Here is a 13,999-nt window from a genome sequence, read left to right as displayed (position 1 = left end):
ATGAGAAATTTATTTTCAATCCCAAACGTATGATTAATGGGATAGGTCTCAGAATGAAACCCATTCTGTACCTTGTCCTGGATTTGTCCAGACAAACCAGGGCTTGTTTTTCCCGGGGCGAGGGTGACCACTGCGGGGTTCTGTTTGCATAATAAAGACCTGTGGGCCCCCAGAGAGAGTTAAGGCAGGCAGACCTGACAGTCAGCCCAGGGGCAGGAAATTTTTTCATAAATTGCAGGCGTGCGAACTGGAGGCCAAAGACACATCAGCTCCTTCCCATTCTAGGACATGTTCTAATCGGAGGAGAGCTCAGCTTGGAGACAGGGCGAGGATCCACCAGCTTGTCCGGAGGCCAGCTGAGTTGCAGCCGCAAGGAGGGTCTTGAGAGCGGCCCTCTAAGTCCTCGTGTCCTCTCCCAGCCAAGCTCCCAGGCAGGCCTTGGGCACACGCCTGGGGAGAGACATTTACTAAACGGGCAGAGGAGGCCCAGGAAAGATGTGCAACACTGTGGGTGTTAAAGAAACCCAGAGAAGGAAGTCTTCTTTTAGGTTTCCCATCAGAGCTGTATCGTTCTGGTGGGCGGGTCCTCTTACCTGGGAGAGCAGACACTGGGGCCCTGCCAGGGCTGGGAAGGGGGACAGGTGACCAGCTCCCTCCTCCGCGGGAAGGCACTGATCCAGTCACCGAAGGGATGAGAGCTGCGGGGAGGGAGCCTGGGTAGTTGGCGGACGGGCACCTGCAGTCCCCTGGCTGCCTGGAGGACCCAGGGCCTCACCCCACCCGGTCGAATATGACCTTCTTGGCTCCTGTCAGAACTCAAGCTACTCTCGTAAAGTGACATCTGGAACGCACAATTTTTGAAAGGTGGGTGTTTACCCATGGATTTCAGCTTGGGTTCTCCTCCCACTTTCCCCCTCATGAGGAAGCCAAAGGAGGAAGACAAGGATCAAGTCAGATGGTAGAAATGTTGGTGGAACGAGGTGGTTCCCCGCCTCCCCTTGTTAGCTGCCGCAGACCGATGTCACCCCCTCCCCGCTGCCTCCTTCCCCTCTCCCTGCCCTTGGTGAGAATGCCCGGAACTGTTGACAGAGGATGGGGGAAAAAGAAACGGGACACTGGGGAGCTGGCCGAATGCAGCAGAGCCCAACGTGCTATGTGGACGCTGTGTTTCTCTAGAACCGCAATTCCTTTTACAGATTATAAAATGTTAAATTGTCTTTGAAACACATGCCTGAGTGTCCCAGTTAATCCCAATAACAAAGGCTGAAGGGGAACACTACATAAGAGAAGTTATAAAATCAGTCCTAAAACCAAAATTAATACGTGGTTTCTACCCCACCCACACCCTTGGCCCCACCCCATCAAGGGGAGTTGCCAGAAAAAAGCCACTTGTGTCCACTGGCCAGGGGCAGCTCTAAGTCCCTGAGGTGACTCAGCTGATCTTCAGAGAGAGACAAAAGACGAAGGCCAAGGGTAGCTCTCCTCAATCAGGAGTTGACTGTGGCCTACCCCGCTGGCAGAAGGAGGCCTTAATGCGGCAGTGCGGCTGTGATCCTGTGTCCCTGAGAAGGTCATCTGTGGTCCCTGGGGGCACTTTTCCCATCTAAAAAATGTGACTCCTAATACCTGTCCTGATCTCAGTGAGGAGATAAATCCCAGAAACATTAAAAGGTGTTGAAGGCTCAGAGAAGGTTTTTGGGAAGGGTGGTGGGTCGGAAGCAGCGGGCGCATACCGTTTGTGTTTTATAACAAAAGCAAGGTCAGGGATGAAACACAGGAGGAGAATTCGGGGCTGGGAGCTGGAGAACCTGTTGGCAGGGTTTGTGTGGGTTGGAGGAGTGGGGTGATCTTCTCCCGGCCTGCAGAGGTGGGACCTGGGAGGGTTTCTATCTTATCCATGTTGGTGCGATGGTCATGTCCACGCAACAGTAAGCCCCCCTTTTCCTGGTTCTGCTCTAGCAGATAACATATAGCCTCTGCCCCATCTCCCATCCTATACAGCTCAAGACTCTGTCCTCATGACAAAAGCTTGAAATCTGCTCACTGATATCAAGGCAAAGAAATGTCCAAAATGCTGATTCCCCTCAAAGGGTGCCAGGAATTTTGAATACGGGTGTAATTCATCTTCCCCACAAGCTTTTTTGTTTCTTCACCATTCAGATGTTTGTATTAGGTTTGGTTTGACGGTTGATTCTGGCTTTATTTAAATTTGTCCCTTTCCCCGCGGGCAGGGTGGGTCAGCCAGTCAATGCTTGCGGGGTGCCCGCCTCTGTCCCCAGCGTGGTAGGGACAGGGGAGCCTTACCACTTGTTCCTGCCTTCGATGAGCAATGCATAATGATGCAAAGTTCTTTTTCTATAATTATTATAATTATGTTTAGCCAGCAAATTCCCCAAACTCATTGTCACATCTTGTTATAGAGACGTGCCTGCCCCCGAGGTGCCTCCCTCAGAGCCCGTCCCCAGGGAGCAGGCCAACAAAGGACAGAGTGTGGAAGCCAAAGGGATTATTGGGGCCGGAGTGACAGGATGGAGCGGCTGTAAGGAAATGATACGCACAATTAGCGGCCTGGCAAGTTTACAGACATTACTCATTAAGCCTCCCCATGATTTCCCTGAATACGTTGATGGGGGCTTTGTAGCAAACTTTCGCTTTTTATACATCTTAGTAGCGATGAAAATAGAGCCACGGAAGTTGATTGACGGAACTGAGTAGTGCCCATTTATCCATCCCAAAGCTTTTGTGAGAGGGGGGAGGTGGAAACGTCCTCTCTCGCTTCGTGGCCCCGGCTCCTCGTTGAGACCCCAGCCATCTTTCTCTCTCTTCTGAAAAGGGCTTTGGCTCCGGCACAAGAAGGTCAGTGGGAGAAACTAAGTGAAGGTCAGATCACTTTTTCTTTCTTCTCTATTTTTTGTTAGTCATGGTTAGTGGCTGAATTTATAAAAAGATCCAAAGGCATGAAGTGGGAGACTCGAGTGTTCTTATTTGCATATTCATGTCAAACCTGTGTTGCCAGCACTCAGTTATTTCAAAGGGTGTTGCCAAGGGCCCAGCTTTGAAAGGCCTCAGCATGTAGGGGGCACCTGGGCCCTCCGCGCGGGCTTTGACGAGAACACCCTGCCGCTCCCCTCTTTCTGCTGCCGTCTGGGCTCCCCTGCGTAGAATGAACAACAGCTTCTCCAAGTGGCTGCCTTCACCCCTCCACGCTCCTTTCTCCATGAAGACTTGTAAGCACAGTGAACTGTGGGTGCAGGAGACGGGCAAGACTTTGGAAATGGGGGTTACTTTTTTATGCCTTGAAATATTTTTGATCACCTTTTTGAAAAATTACATCCATCATCGGTCGCTTGTGTTCTGTGTTATACTGGGTTATCCTAGGGACTAGCGTAGAGGGGCTGGGATATGATGGTTTTGCTTGAGACAGAGGGGACCTATTCTTTTACTGTGTTCTCATAGCGCTAAACTCGTGTTAAACTAAAAGGCAGAATTCTCCCTTAGGAAAAACTGTTAAACAGAGAAATGAGTTTGTTGCAAAACGTAGTTGCTTTTGATCCTTTAAAAGTGATCCTTCTTAGAGGTAGAGGAACAGTTTGTGTTCCTTCCCAGTAAGATAAGCAGGCACTGCCGAACCCTTCCTGGGAATCCAGGGATTTTGTGGTCATCAGGCGCCCCCTTGCGTCCAAGGGACAGCACTGGGCTTGCCTGCTTTTATTTCGACCAGAACTGCGCACAGGTGCCGGAGCAAGGAGGGGGAGGGCGGCATCTCACTGAATTTCATTTGTTCCTTGCCGCCAAGGATGTTGGGGGAGTACTAGAGGGAGGGAGGGGGGCGGTGTCAGGGTGTGGCTTGTCCAGTCCTTGGAAGCCGCAAGTGCTGCACCCGGACCGCCGGGAGGGCAAGCCAGCAGTGCCCAGGGCTTCCTTACCGAGCGTCACCAGAAGGAGCCCAGGCCCACGCCGTGGAAAGAGGCTGGATTTGGCAATTAAAGGCACTAGCACTAAACCCCCGTTTAACTAACAGCGTGATCTTGCAACAATCCTTTTTGGTAGCGGCACCTTCACGTCGGCGGCGGCCAGCGTAAGGGTGTTTCCAGATTACCGTGACGACGAGACACCCCGGGGAGTCCCTCTCAGTAAATCCTAGCTCCCGTTGCCTCGCGCCTTTCCCTCATCCCACATTTGAAACAGCTTCCAGGACGTAATTCACCTGACACACAACTACAGGAGCTGGCTTCACGAGTGTGCTATTTCCATCTGTAAAAATATGATAAAGGTTTTTTGGTGGGAATATATTTTCTGTTTGCTGGTATAATTGATTTTAAAAAGCAAATCTCTCTCAGGCTTGACCATAAAATAGCCCGCGGAACCATTTCCAGCTTAGATGTGGCCATTTGCTCTTTGACAATGATGAGAAACGGCTGAGCTTTCCAACCTGCACTGTCTGCGGTCAAATGAGGTGACCCCTCACTAATGGGCTGCCCTGGAGTTGCCAGAAAATCCCCACCCCGCTCCCGTGACGACTGTCCTTGCTGATACAGTGCTTCTGGCTTTGTTTAACAGTTTTTTAGTAAACCTCATGAATAGATTTTTCCTAGTGACCCATGCCAATGTAGTATCAAAACATTTTCATAACAAGTTTCAAATCTTTTTAGTTTCTCTTTTTCTCTTATTTTTATTTGGGGCAGGTTTCTATCACAGAAAAGTTCAGGTTGATTAAAAAATACTCTCCTGCCTTCCATTTTTACTATGGAGGGAGAAAGTAGACTCAGTGGTAGCCTCGGTGGTATAGTAAATGTGGAAACTTCTGACTTCTTACTGACTTCTCTTACCCTAGCCTTAACTACTTAAATGAAAGGGGGAGTAAATTAGAACACATGTAGAGGTCACTTCAAAAACTGGCCTTGTGTGTCGGGGAAGGGGCATCAGGGCACTCACTAGTATCTGATGCACCAGGACTGAGCTCCAGGTCAGTCAGGGGTGAGTGTGTGTGTGTGTGTGTGTGTGTTTCTTTGGGCACAACACTCAATCTCTCCCAAATCCCTGGTTTTCTCTTCTGCAAAATAGGGCATCATAGTAGCATCCACCATACGGCTGTTGAGAAAATTATATCCAATAAGCATTATGGCACATGTTCACCTAAAAAGTGTTCAAGAAACAGTATGTCTACCATTATTCACTCACACTTTCTGTGTTAACTTACTTTGGGTTCACAGTGTACCTTTTGCAAGCTCCTTTGGCAATTTACAGAAGTACAGGTGGTCTTACTTCACTTCCTGCCGAAATTGAAGAGCAGCTGCTACTTTAACAATCTAGGGATGAGAAGTAGAGAGAGACCTTGTGCAGCCTTGCAACAGGACATTCTGCCAGCTCTCTGCTTGGCTCTGAAAACAGAAGGCGATGAGGAAATGCCTGTCACCTAACTTAGCGCCAAATCCCATGCACTTCCACATGCAGGCACGTTCCCCCCCATGCCCTCTCCTGCCAGCACACTGCTTCTGGGAGCCAAGGGGGCGTCCCATGTGTGGGGATGTCTCCCTGGTTTGCTTGTAGTTTGGGTTTAAATGGAGACATTTGTAACTAACAGCCATAAGTCAGGTCCTCTAAGTGACGCTTCTCTTGTCACCCCCAGGTGCTGCTTTGCCACCTAACAAAGAACCAGCACCTCCAATTATGTTACCCCTTTTATTTATTCCACAGTGTACAAGTTCATGGGAGGGGTCAAATTCAACACCCAACTGCAGTATTTCCTGTGGTTTCTATCGCATTTCATTGCACCGTATGAGAAAACCACGAGAGGAAATACTGCTATGTCATTATCTTGATGAAAAGTAAAAATTTCAGCAAGATTAGGTAGACACAAAAGCAAGCAACACCAGACCTGAATGTTGCCAAAGATTTTGTATGAAGAACCTGTTCTTACACCAAGACTGTTGTGGTGGTTACTTTGGAGGATGGTAATTTTCATAGTTCAAGACTCTGTATGGAAGACCAAGTTGATCTACTTCACAGATAAAATATATATCTATATAACTTCTCATTGCTGAGACTTGGATGTTCAAAAAATACTCACAGGGCAAGGAGGGCCCTTGGCAGCATCTGTTCCTAGTGGCTGCCTCTAAGACGCTGTCCCAAGCAGGCGCTGGTGGTCCTCACTGCTAGCCCCTAGCCCTGGGCACTGGGTAAGCTGAGTACCCTACCTGACCTCATATCTTTTTTGTATCCACTTTGCAAAGTTGCACAAAAATTAAATGAGGTAATCATGTGAGCAAAAACAATGAACACAGTGCCATACATGTGGTAATGGCTCAGTATTTGCTAATATCATCACCATCATCATTTCTGCAATTCTTCCAGGACAATAACGTTGGGCTCTTAGATTTGTATTTAGTTACTTTCTGGGGCCAGTCTTCCATCTACGAAACAGAACTCTCCTACATTTCTCACAACAGAGGAAGCCTATTTCCCTGCTCTGCTGTAATCTGACGGATACCCTTGTTCAAGTTCCCCCACCTTCCAGGGCCTCTATTCCCTTTTCTTTAAAATGAGAAGACGGGTCGAAGATCTGAAGGGCCTTGCAGCTCTGCTGCTCCAATTCTAACACCCTTCAAGTGACTGAAGGCCCTGTGAAGCCAGTCCTCTACCCTTAGACTCGGTGCTGTGTAGTGACAGCGCGTCAAGTGGGAGCCCTCCGCGGAGTGGCGGCGGAGGAAGTGGTGACCAGCGGGCGTTCCGTGCGGCTGTTCTCCCTTGCATCACTGAGTGCTCTCTCGTAGGCGCAATCCCTTCTCATCACACTTAACTCATAAAATTAAGGGGAACTAAAGTTGCTCTTGTTCTTGTCTTTGGCCAATCCATTCAAATACCAGGGCTGACCTATAGCTAAGTTCTGCCAGGAAGCTAAGCTAATTTAAAAAGGTGCCCCCCCCCCCAAAAAAGGAAAATAATAATAGCTAACATTTTGAGCACTATGCTAAGCTTTGATGTGAACTCATTAATTTAATTCTTATAGCTGTCTGTGGTAGGTGCTCTTGTTATTCCCTGTGTATGCATGAGGAAACTAAGGTTTACAGAAACTAAGTAACCTGCCGATGGTGAAGCCAAGGCTAAGGGAAGACAAGGGTTTTGACTCCAACAGCCTGGTTCAAGAGTCTTTATCCTTAAACACTCTTTGAGGCAATTCTAGACAGATTTATCACGGTTTTTAAATGGTAGTCATTTGGGAAAGATGCTTAGAGGTAAGAAGACGGACTAGACATGCTCCTAAGGATTTCTTTTACTCCATGATTCTGCCAAACCAATGCCACTTTAGGATTATCACATAACTCTGTAATGAAGTACCACAGACCGGGTGGTTTAGAAACAGAAATGTGTTGTCGCAGGCCAGACATCAGAAACCAAGGTGTCAGCAGGGCTGACTCCTCCCAAAGACTGTGAGGGAAGGATCTGTCCCAGGCTTTTCTCCTTGGCTTGTAGATGGTTGTCTTCTCCCTGCATCTCTTCACATTCACATTGTCTTCCCCCTGTGAGAATTTGCCTGTGTCCAAATTTCCATTTCCATCAGGACACCAGTCATATTGGATTAGGGCCTTCCCTAATGACCTTACTTTAACCTGCTTTCTCAGTCAAGACTTGATCTCCAAATTAGATTATGTTTTCAAGTACTGAGGGTTAGGACTCCAACATAATTTTTTTTTTTTTTTTTTTGCAGGGGGTAAGGGAGGGGACACATACTTCATCCCATAACATCTCCCTTCTGTCATTTCAAAGTAATAATCAGTATGGTGACTCCATTCCCCTGTAGCAGGGAAGTGGTTTACTTACCAGGGAATTGTTTAAGAGGTTTGGCTTCTGGAATCAAGCAGGGTGACTTTGTTAATGTCTCATTTGCTACTCTTGGCTAATAGTCAAGTAAGCAGATCTCTGGAAATTCATCTCCAAAAATAGAAAGAACTAGTTTAAGAAATAAAGAAAGAAAAGGAAGGTTTTAGTCAGTGTCTAACTTCCAGGAACCCTTGACTGTTAATGACATGTAATGGACTCTCTGTGATCAGACACTGTTCAGGGATTAGATTCCTAAAAAGAGAATGCAGTGCTTTCTAATTGGTTTCCTGAAAATGGTTAACCAACCTCTCATGGAAGAGCAACTTATTTTCATGATCATGTATTAATGTTTGGTGATTCCACTTGTAACTTATAAATAGCATTACACTCTGAAGAACTGCCTACAATCAACACAGTCACCTTTATCATTTTATCCAGGGTAAGGACCACAACTGCACTAAATTAGAGAGGGATCTAGGGTATAGAGAATGCACACTGTAATATGTATTTAATGAAAGAATAGCAGCACTGTGATTTAATGACTTTGTATGTTGGTTCAAGTCAGGCACTGAAGAAGTGAAATGATGGACTCAGAGCCGTATATTTCCTGAGGCTAGGCCAGATATAAAAAGGAAATTGTGAACATTTGTTTTAAAGCTTTCTATTCTTTTTTTTTTCACTAAATTTGCACATGTTATAGAGAGAAGTGTGTAGGGTCTAGCACTGGTAAGTGTGTAGGGTCTAGCACGTTTGTGTGAAAACAGATGCAAGGAGGATATAACAGCATCTATCTAAACATCTCAGGAAGGACACACAAGAAGCAACACATAAGTAGGGACTAGAAGAAAGCTACATTTTTCACTGTGCACCCTTTGTGTAGTTTTATTTATTTAAACCATAACCATTTTAAAAAGTAAGCACATGTTTTGAATAACTGCACAGACAAAACTAAATTGGCCAAAGATAACACACGTTGCGAGAGCCTCGCAAGCTTGAAGAATCCTCGTAGCCTCCCTTGTCCTGTGCTGACCCTGGGGCTGCTTCTGAGCACAGACTGAAGCTCAGCTAACGTTCATCTTGATGTCTGTTAGCTCCCCCTTGACCATCCATTCTCTCCTTTGTCCTTGTCATAGGCTAAGGCAAGCTTTCAAGGCTTGAGGAAATAAAATTTCAGGCCTTGTGAGAATGGGGTGAGGGACATTTGGCTTATTTCTCCCAGGCTTTAGAGGCTGGAGGTTCTTAGCCATCTGTAGACTGGTACATGCCATCCTTGGGGAGAGCTTCCTGCCCCAATAATAGAATCTTAGGTTTGGGAGAATCTTCAAATGTCACTCAAGTCAGCCACCCCGACCCCCTGTTGCTTGAATCCCTTCCCAGTATCTCTACCCCAAGGGCTACGGTTCCTGTGCATACCCACCAGCTGGGCCTGCCATTGAGTCAAGTTCTTACTGGCAAAAGAACTTGTCCTTAAATGGTTCTGAACTTGAACTCTATGTAACCTCCATCCAATGACTCTGGCCCAACCCTTCTCTACTACTTGAATGAGTTGAATTCCTTCTTCATAGGGAGGCCCCTTCAAGCCCTGTCTCCCATCAGGCTCTTCTTCCAAGTAAACGACTCCAGAGTCTTCACGGAGACTATTCCTGCTAACAGGGCTTCAGAGAGCTCTGGTGTCCTGGCCACCCTGTCCGGAATGTCTGTGGCTATATGAGAGTGGGGTTCCCAGCGGCCACGGCATTTTACCAGTGCTCTGAGCAGCTGCAAGAACACATAAGTATCGCCAGCCTTGCTCCATATGTTGTTAGCTTAAAATTTAAACCAAGATCAAAGAATCATTTACTTTCTTTTCTTCTCCTAGCAGGGACAGGGTTGGGGGTAGGCTGTTACATCATACCATTGCATCATACTTTCACTGGCTGTTGCACAAAATGCCTCAGGCATTTCCATTATGTGGCTCTGAATCCCACGCTTGCTTTTTTGGGGAACCACAGCAAAGCCCTGGGTCTTCCTGTGTATCATTTCATGTTGTTAATCCATGGTTAGAACTCCCAGATTCTGTCTTCTCATCTATTCCCCTGGTGGGTTTACAAACCTGCCCCTGTGTCTTCATTTAAAGCAATGATAAAAGTGCCCCTCTCAAGGACAGGGTTCAAGTCAGATCCCAGCCCACTTTGGAGGTGAAATGGCCGGGGGAGGCAGGGGTGCCAAGGAAGCCTTGAGCGCTTAGAGAGTTTCCTGTCCAGGCCCTTTCATTGATTTCATTCAGGATGTACATTGGAATTTATACAGTGTGAAGGTACCTGTTTGCATTTATACTCATGAAGAAAAGTCCTATTTCTTAGAAGGCTTAGCAGCAGGGCACAGAAAGTGAGTAGGGAACTGAGAAGTGCCTGCATATCCTTGTCGTCATTTCTCTCAAGGGTCCAAGAGCGCAGAGAAGGTGGCTAGGGGTCATGGGCCAGGAGGCTTGTCTTGTGCTTTCAACGCTCAGAATTCTAGAGCTTTTCGTTTTCTTTTTCTTTTTTCTTTTAAATTAATTAATTTACTTATTTAGAATAGATCCACAGTCCCAGAATGAACTTTAAGAAAACAATTTGGGTTTTAAAACTCACTATTTTTTTTCTCTTTTCTCTCTTTCTCTCCTTCCTTCCTTCCTTCTTTCCTTCCTTCCTAGAACTTGCATTGTATCAAGGGAGAACTTAGGAATCAGAGATTATCAGAGTTGAAAGAATCTTGGATGCAAGGCTTCTCATTTGTAAAATGGGACAATAAAAGTACCTGCTGTGTAAATGTTGCAGCGACTGCATGAGAAAATGCACGAACAGTTCTCTGGGAGGGCCCTAGCTCATTTTAAGTGTTCAGTGAACATGAACTATTATTATCATGATGTTTGCAGAAACAGCACCCCCTTCTTTCCCCTCTCTTTTCCACAGACAGATTTTGGCTTAAAAATAATTGAAGAACATTCTATTAAGCAGAGCTAATCAAGTAGAAGGCAGTGACCTTCCCATTCTTCAGTGATATTGGAGCAGAAACTTGTCACACTGGAAATGTTGTCATTGAAAAACATCTCTGTGAGATATACTAGGCTGCATGTCCACTTCCAGCCAAGTCAGAATGTCCAACTACCTACCAGCATTGTCTTCAATTGCAAAACATTAGCACTAGGAGGCTCTGATCGGGGTACAGCCGAGGTTCCCTCATTTCTGTTGTTAGTGTTTCTGGGGCTGGTGGGCCACAGTCACTGGGACAGTTTGCCCAAGACCTCCCAGGGGTGCTTACAGCATCACTTCTCTACTTTGAAAACAACTACAGGGAAACAGCATTCATAGGATTGTGGTCTCCTGTCGTTTTTTCTTTCTCTGATCTTGAAAGTTAAAAGATTCAAAGAGTTGGACTTGGGTCATGACAGATGATCTAAGGGCTTTATTGAGATTAGCAACAAGTAATCACATATAAATTCCTGAAACAACTAACAACCATATTAACAGCAAATAAATAAAATCAACAACATCAACAACAACAAAAGAAAAAAGACAGAAGGAAAGTCTAGAAATCTAGTTAGAAAACTTCAAGGACTTGAGCAATGATGTATAAGTGCTTTTGTTATTGTATCATAAGTGAGAAAAATTTAAAAATTGAATATAGAAAAACAAAAAATATGAAATTATATATGCTCAAAATTATGTATCACCCTGATGCTTAATTATTATTGCCTAGGTGAGACACATGTTAGATTAATTTAATAAAGATTTTGCTTTTATAGACCCACTATTGAAGTTTAGAAAAGTACTCTGTAAGACTTGGTTTCTATAGAGTACCACAAAATAGTTCTAAGCACGCTGACATCAGACTGCCTGGGTTTGAACCCGGACCCCTGCTTATTAGCAGTATCACCTTTGGCAAATTGTTCACCTCTCTGTGGCTTCATCTCCCCATGTCTAAAAAACATACCTACTATCCAAAATATATGAGGAACTCCTTTAATTCAATAGCAAAAAAACCAAATGACCCAATTTAAAAAATGGGCAAGAGACCTGAGTAGACATTTCCTCAAAGAAGATATACAAGTGGTCAACAGACATACGACCAGATTCTTAACAGCACTCATTACTAATCATAAACTGATGCAAATCAAAACCACAATGAGGTTTCACTTACCCCTGTTAGAATTGCTATTATCAAGACAAGAAAAGGCTTTTTCTGAGGCTTATGCCTTTATAATCCAAACACCCCACCTTTTCATTTAATTTTAAAAGCTTTAAAATTTGTTGGGTGAGCATATTTGGTTTAATTTTGAGGTGCTACTGTATTTGGAAGATTTCATTTAAATAGAGTTTTTATTTGGTTAGATGAAACAGGAGGTTACTTATTATAGTTACTGGGTGGGATGAGCAAAGAACACAGGTCTGGGAAAAAATAAAAGGAAATAACACCATTAGGAAGGTCCCCAAACAGAACTGGAATGGTTGAAGTTCAGCAAAGGAGGTTCCTGCAGATTCTATGGCAGCCCTGAAGGCCTAGAAAGTCAGGAAGCAGGAGGCCAGACATTTTTAAAGTGCTAAAATGAAGCCAAGAGCTGGGAATTCAAGGTAAGGAGGAGTTCCAGAAAACAACACTGATGACTTCAGCTCCAAGGACAAGTTGATGAGGGTCACCTAACCCATAGGTGGTTAACTGTATCCAGAAGAAATCAGAGATGAACGAATGAACTGTCTGTACGGTCAGAGGTCAAGCTGTGGATGACTTCACAGAGGTAGTGACAATAATTTAGCTAACTTTGCCTGGGAGTTCTTCTACCTGATTCTTGCTGTGATTTCCTTCATTTCCATGCAAAAAGGATGAGTGTATCTTCCCTCAAAGTCATGACGTATATGTTCAGGTGGACCGACACCATTGATAATACGGTTTTTCAAAGTTATCAATATGTCGTACACTTGAAAGGAGGAAATTACTTCATAAGCAGATGTTCCCAGAAAGACAAATTAAAATAAATAGAATTACTGATATATTTAAATGGACCTGGTTTGAAGCTGCAGATTTAAATATTTTCTTCACAATACGTGTGTGTGTGCTTGTGCACTAGATAATTTCTCTGGCTCTTTCATCCTATGTGATTCCACAACAAATGTTGAATTCTGACATTTCAGGCTTCCCCATGCAAACATTCAATGAAACTTTATGTGTGGTACTGGGTCCTGGAATCTGGGGAAGGATCTTTTTAGAGAACTATTCCGTTGGATGGTATATGGGTCCAGGGTCAATCCAATCTGGAACCATGAACGCGAACAAGGAGCAGAGCTGCAAACACTGTAGCTACAGGCTAAAGAGTCTTTTATTTAGCTCTATCTCTTCATAGGGCTTCAGAGACACCCAAAACACAGGATTTTCAACCATCTCAGGTGTAAGTTGACCCAGATATTTTTAGTCCTGTTATATTTACAATCACCAGAATAAACATAAATAGTCCCTACATGTTTCTCCTTTTGGGATGGTTGATACACTGTTGTTACCATTTTTCCACCAGATAGGCTTGTGTGCATCAGTGTTCACAGTGGCCTTGAAGGGGCTCTTCATGCCCCTTGCTCCCTCTAGGATGGGCAGGATTGTCCTGGAGTCTCCCTACCTCCTCTTTTATACTCATTTCTTTTTTTTTTTCAGTCCTTCAGTGCTTTTTCTTCCCTCCTACCCAGTGTTTTTCTGCTACACCTTATTTTACAGTACCAGTCCCACAATGCTTCATTATCTTTCCTTCTCCAGTCCCCATCCAAGCTTACAGAACTGAGTTCCAGTCCTTCAGAGACTTATTCTTTGCAAAAGAACAGAACATGTCTAATCTTCTTATGGAAGTGTTCTACTCATCTCTGAACATTTTGATAAGGGGCAAATATTTAACACTCAGGAATTGGGGTGTGGAGCATGGGGTAAGCTGTGGAGAAGATCATTTTCAAAAGGAAAACCTTTCAATTTCCTTTACATCATATCAAGCAGGCAAAACCTAAATATTGGGCAGGTACCATGCTTGCCCTTCTTTATGATATATCATCCCTGCCCTTCTTTTCAAGGAAGGCTTGAAAAGGGACTCTGAGACATTGCCAGGCAGGGTGGGACTCCTTCATTAATCAAAAGAAGCATGAGGTAAATGAGTCCAGGTTGGATTAGGTAAGGAATGAGATCG

This window comes from Pteronotus mesoamericanus, unplaced genomic scaffold (assembly GCF_021234165.1).
Source record: "Pteronotus mesoamericanus isolate MK-2021 breed Mesoamerican mustached bat unplaced genomic scaffold, CSHL_Meso_final scaffold_651, whole genome shotgun sequence".
NCBI classification, from domain to species: domain Eukaryota; kingdom Metazoa; phylum Chordata; class Mammalia; order Chiroptera; family Mormoopidae; genus Pteronotus; species Pteronotus mesoamericanus.
Note: the sequence above shows the minus strand (reverse complement) of the source record.